The sequence below is a fragment of the Malaclemys terrapin genome, chromosome 12, assembly GCF_027887155.1.
Source record: "Malaclemys terrapin pileata isolate rMalTer1 chromosome 12, rMalTer1.hap1, whole genome shotgun sequence".
Lineage (NCBI taxonomy): Eukaryota > Metazoa > Chordata > Testudines > Emydidae > Malaclemys > Malaclemys terrapin.
Genome location: NC_071516.1, coordinates 4,326,011 through 4,331,767, shown reverse-complemented (window position 1 = coordinate 4,331,767; position 5,757 = coordinate 4,326,011).

The window sequence follows — 5,757 nt, the reverse complement described above, 5'->3', positions numbered from 1 at the left end:
GAATTTTTGATACATCTTTGTTACGTGAGTTGTTGATCTTCGCATGGGCATGGAGCTAAAATATTTTCCATCCAACTACTGTAATCTTGTCTGCTTTTCTAGCTGCACGGATGGAAGCCCGCTAAATAGATACCACTACATTAATGCCCCAATGGTAGGTGCTTCAGAAATACTACACAGTCGATTGGGTCCCAGACTTTTGCGCCATGAACATTTTCCTTACAACAGTGAAGTGATGCAATGAAAAAAAATATAGCAACCGCTGTGAAAGAGGTGCCTTCTCCGCAGTGGAAGGGAGTCAAAAATGCAGGCTCACTGCAGTACAGTCAACAGCACCAGTGTGGCAGGAAATATCAGCTGAAACTAAAAGGCATCAAACCTGGTAACATTAGCCCCAGACTCGGACAAGCTTTGCTGGGATTACATATCCACCCCAGCTAAAATGCAGACCATTAACTGGAAACACTTATAAATTCAGAGAAACAAGAAACAATAATCATGTTTAAAAAAACCAGAGGAATGGGAATGGGGAGATTCTCCCCCCAGCCCTGTGAGTGAGGAAGAGAAGTGATGCTGCTCTGTAATAATTTATGAATACTGTATGGTGACCTGGTTATTGGGATGTTTACTGTGTGAATATATTGATTTAGATTAATAAAGGAGTTGTTGGGGGGAAAGGGGGAGAAAGGGAACAATGGCTCAGTAAGCCACTCCTCAGAAAACACCAGCAATGCTCCTCTGCCATGTACATTGGCCAAACCGGACAGTCTCTACGCAAAAGAATGAATGGACACAAATCTGACATCAGGAATCATAACATTCAGAAACCAGTAGAACACTTCAACGTCTCTGGTCACTCAGTAACAGACTTAAAGGTGGCAATTTTGCAACAGAAAAGCTTCAAAAACAGACTTCAAGGAGCAACTGCTGAACTAGAATTAATTTGCAAACTAGATACCATTAACTTGGGCTTGAATAGAGAGTGAGAGTGGCTGGGTCATTACACAAATTGAATCTATTTCGCCATGTTAAGTATCCTCACACCTTCTTGTCAACTGTCTAAAATGGGCCATCTTGATTATCACTACAAAAGTTTTTTCTCCTACTGATAATAGCTCATCTTAATTAATTAGCCTCTTAGAGTTGGTATGGAAACTTCCACCTTTTCATGTTCTCTGCATCTCATGAAGTGGGCTGTAGCCCACGAAAGCTTATGCTCAAATCAATTTGTTAGTCTCTAAGGTACCACAAGTACTCCTGTTCTTAATTCCTGAACTATATTAGCTTTGAAGTTTCTACTGCCTAGTTCCAGCCAATTTACAGAACCAGTTTGGGTGACTAGGGCCAACGCCTAGGAAGTCACAAGAACAAAGGAGCTGGATTAAAAGGGGAGAGTAGAGAGTTGTTCAGTCGGACCAGACTGACAGACAGGTCCTAGCGGGGGCAGGGCATCTTGGCTGTCAATAGTGGGGGACATGCCACAAGGTAAGATAGACATGTGTAGTTTGTGTTCTAAAATTCTCTGTCTAAATGCTTTGTTCCTACTGTTAAAACAGTATTTTGGCTTTAAGAAGACTGTTTTGTCACTGACTATCACTGGTCACAGACTGGCACAAGAAAGAACTTCAGGTACCACACCCAGTCAGACCTACTAGAAAAGCAAAGTTAGTACACAGGGTGTGGTAGCCGAGGGCTTGGTCTAAACGTAGGAGAAATGCAGATTTCTACCCCAGGGCATTTAGACTTGAGGCCTGCCAACTGACTGGGGGGGGGGGGTGCATACAGACCAGAAAGGGGGCAAAGATGCAGCTAGCACTGTAGTGGTAACAGTAAAGTGAACAGAATGCTGGGAATAATTAAGAAAGGGATAGATAATAGGACAGAAAATATCATGTTGCCTCTATATAAATCCATGGTACACCCACATCTTGAATACTGCGTGTAGATGTGGTCACCCCATGTCAAAAAAGATGCATTGGACCTGGAAAAGGTTCAGAAAAGGGCAACAAAAATTATTAGGGGTATGGAATGGCTTCCATATGAGGAGAGATTAATAAGACGAACTTTTCAGCTTAGAAAAGAGACGGCTAAGGGGAGATATGATTGAGGTCTAATAAAATCATGACTGGTATAGAGAAAGTAGATAAGGAACTGTTGTTTACTACTTCTCATAACACAAGAACTAGAGGTCATCAAATGAAATTAATAGGCAGCAGGTTTAAAACAAATAAAAGGAAGTATTTTTTCACACAACGCACAGTCAACCTGTGGAACTCCTTACCAGAGGATGTTGTGAAGGTGAAGACCATAACACGTTCTAAAAGGAACTAGATAAATTCATGAAGGATAGGTCCATCAATGGCTATTAGCCAAGATGGGCAGGGATGGTGTCCCTAGCCTCTGTTTGCCAGAAGCTGGGAATGGGCGACAGGGGATGGATCACCTAATAATTACCTGTTCTGTTCATTCCCTCTGGGGCACCTGGCATTGGCCACTGTCAGAAGACAGGATACTGGGTTAGATGGACCTTTGGTTTGACCCAGTAGGGCCATTCTTATGTTCTATGTAGGGTGGCCTTGGGTAGTATATGTAACTGCTCAGGGCCAGAGTTTTAAAAGGTAATTAAGTGCATAACTCACATTAAAATCAATGGGAGGAAGGTACCTAAATACCTTTAAAGTTGTGGCTCTCAGTCCCATTTCCTCTTCTGCAAAAGAAGGACAATTCCCTAATGACACAGGTGTAATCAGACAGTTTATTAGCGTTTGTAAAGCACTTTAAGATCCTTTGATGGAGGTATTGTACAAACACAAATCTCTTCTCCCATCAGTGCTAGCCCCTACAGCAGCTGTCCCTGGGGAGCTGTACTCTCTGCTTGGAATCTGCCCCCTGCCCTCACTCTGACAGCCCAGCCTTGCCATAAAATGTCTTCAACTATAATCCTTGAGTTAACAGCTGTGGAAAAGCAAACATCCTTCCGTTATTGCTCAGCCTGCAAGATGTGCCAGGGACTGACAAGTTCTCTGCCTGACCTTGGATGGGAAAGATATATTGATAGTTCATGGTGAGGTGGGGACAGGGAGAACTGGAGACAATAGGCCAAATCCTGTTCACTGAGGAAAGCAGTTGCCTTCCTCTCATGGGACAAGGTGAAAAGAGATGAGTAAGACCATGCACCCACTGCAACAGAGAGGCTCTTTCTACTACAGTGTCCAAAATACAAGGAAGTACATATTTCCTCAAATTACCACCAATTCAAAGAGATGTTGAAGAGCAGTGGGAAAAGCTTTGCTTGACCCTGGACGAAAGGAGATGGCACTGCATTTTGTACCAACTGACCACCAGATCAAATACAAGCAGTAGTGCCAAACAGACAGATGGGATTAAACCCCAAATCCTGTGTGTTAACTCCATCCTGGGCAGGTCATAACCACATCTGACAACACAGGGAGCTGACATTCTTACTCTTTCACCTTTTGTGTAGCTGGTCAAGCCACCGTTTAATTAAATTGAAAAATGAGTTGGTGCTCTGGGTCTCCCCTCCACTCACCTTTTCTACACCACCAAAGAATCCGGCATCTGCAGAGTGAAGTGCTCATGTTTGGAAGTCAGGCAGCAAAAATGAATAAAAACAAACAGCTTTTGTGGTCAGCAAATGAAAGTCTCCAGTTCAGCCACCTGGCTGCACTCTGAAAGGAGAAAATATTTCCCTATGAGGTCACAGAGCTCCGCTGTCTTTCCCTGAAACTTGTCTACTCCATATTCATCCTTCTCCAAAGGTCGTGCAGCCTTTGGAGCAATTCCAGACTCTCAGTCAGAATTTCCCCTTTCCTTGCACTGCTTAAATCACACATGACTGTCAACAGTTTCCAAAAAGCTATTTTCCAGGATTATCATGCTAAAAAATTAAGCCGGTGTTTCAGCTGCTGCTTTTCCATATTCCAAGTTTCTCTCGCTTGAAGAACTTCCAGAATTGTTGCTACTGTTGCCAAAGCTCAAATATGGGACAGAAGCCGAAAATAAGGTTGAGGAAGAATTACTGGAAGGAAGCTTAAAGTCAAGTTCAATTAATCTTTAGCGTACATTTCTAGCAGAGTGATGTATTTGAGATCAATTCCCAATACGAGCAGTTCAATGAGATGGACAGCCGTGATGAATCAGTGGCTAGAATGAGAAACAACTGACACTCTCCATGCAATGACAGTGCCACAGCCCTAGAAGCCCACTGGCATGGAATGTTTTCATTCAAGACCGAGCTGTTTAAGAATTAAAATGAGGGGCTTTTTAGGCAGTGGGGTGTACAGTAGGTTAACTTGGTTACGCTGGCTCATTCCAGTGGGGAGAACAGGAAGAGAAAGTTTAAATAAACCTCCCCCGTTTTCTAAGCTATTCCCAGAGGCAACCAAGAGTCCTGTGGCACCTTTAAGACTAACAGATGTATTGAAGCATAAGCTTTCATAGGTGAATACCCACTTGCATCTGACGCAGTAGGTATTCACCCACGAAAGCTTATGCTCCAATACGTCTGTTAGTCTATAAGGTGCCACAGGACTCTGTTGCTTTTTACAGATCCAGACTAACACGGCTACCCCTCGGATACTATTCCCAGAGGGAATGAAGGAACACCCACATACAACTGAAGGCAGTATGCAAGGGTATGCAAGGGTATGAGCGTGATCTGACCTTTCTGAAGAACTAGCCTGGGGCTCAGTCCCCTCAGAGTTGGTTTTTGACCTACAGCTTTTTAACCCCTTGCCAGCATCGCCTTCAGCAGTGGTTCTCAACCAGGGGTACACAGACGTCTTGCAGGGGGTACATCAACTCATCTAGATATTTGCCTAGTTTTATAACAGGCTACATAAAAAGCACTAGCAAAGTCAGTACAAACAGACAGTGACTTGTTTATACTGCTCTATATACTATGCACTAAAAAAAGTAAGTACAATTGATTTATTTTATAATTGTATGGAAAATGAGAAAGTACACAATTTTTCAGTAACAGTGTGCTGTGACACTTTTGTATTTTGATGTCTGATTTTCTAAGCAAACAATTTTCAAGTGAGGTGAAACGTGGGGGTATGCAAGAAATCAGACTCCTGAAAGGGGTACAGTAGACAGGAAAAGTAGACAGGCATTGATAATTTTTACATATGTTATTTTTAATGCAGCACTAGCATCCTTCAATGCTCCTGCACCTTTTCTCTTCCCAAAACTCGGCCCAAGGTTTCCCAAGGGAGTTGTACTAGAATGGTTTTTTCCTGCTTTGGTACCTACTTTCCTTCGTGTAGAAAATATGTTCTGCTCTGTGCCTCAGATGATACCATGTACTGACCTCTTTTCTGCTCATTCATTGCCTAACGAAATTGTCAGCTCATACCATTCCACTAAGTTCCTTTTGGCTCCAGTCTCTCCACTTGACGGGGGGCCAGCTCCTCCAATTTTAAGCTGCGTGCAAGTTCCCCTATTCCCCCCTTCAGTCAGTTTTGCATAAAAAGTTCCTGGGAGCATACTGTGTGTGTCAACTGATGTTTGCTAGTGGCTGTTATAGTGAAGTACTAGACAAGAGGTACCAGTTCATCAGCTGAAGCATAACACATACAGAAGCTTCTAGTGGCCAGAATGGCATGCATTACACAAAAGTCACCAGCTTACATCTCCCTCCCAAAATTACTCTGCTAGTTGGATAATGCCCTTGATGGGTTCGTACCCTTTGCACTTACTCATTTAGATTTCCAAGTATAAATGCAGGACCAAAAA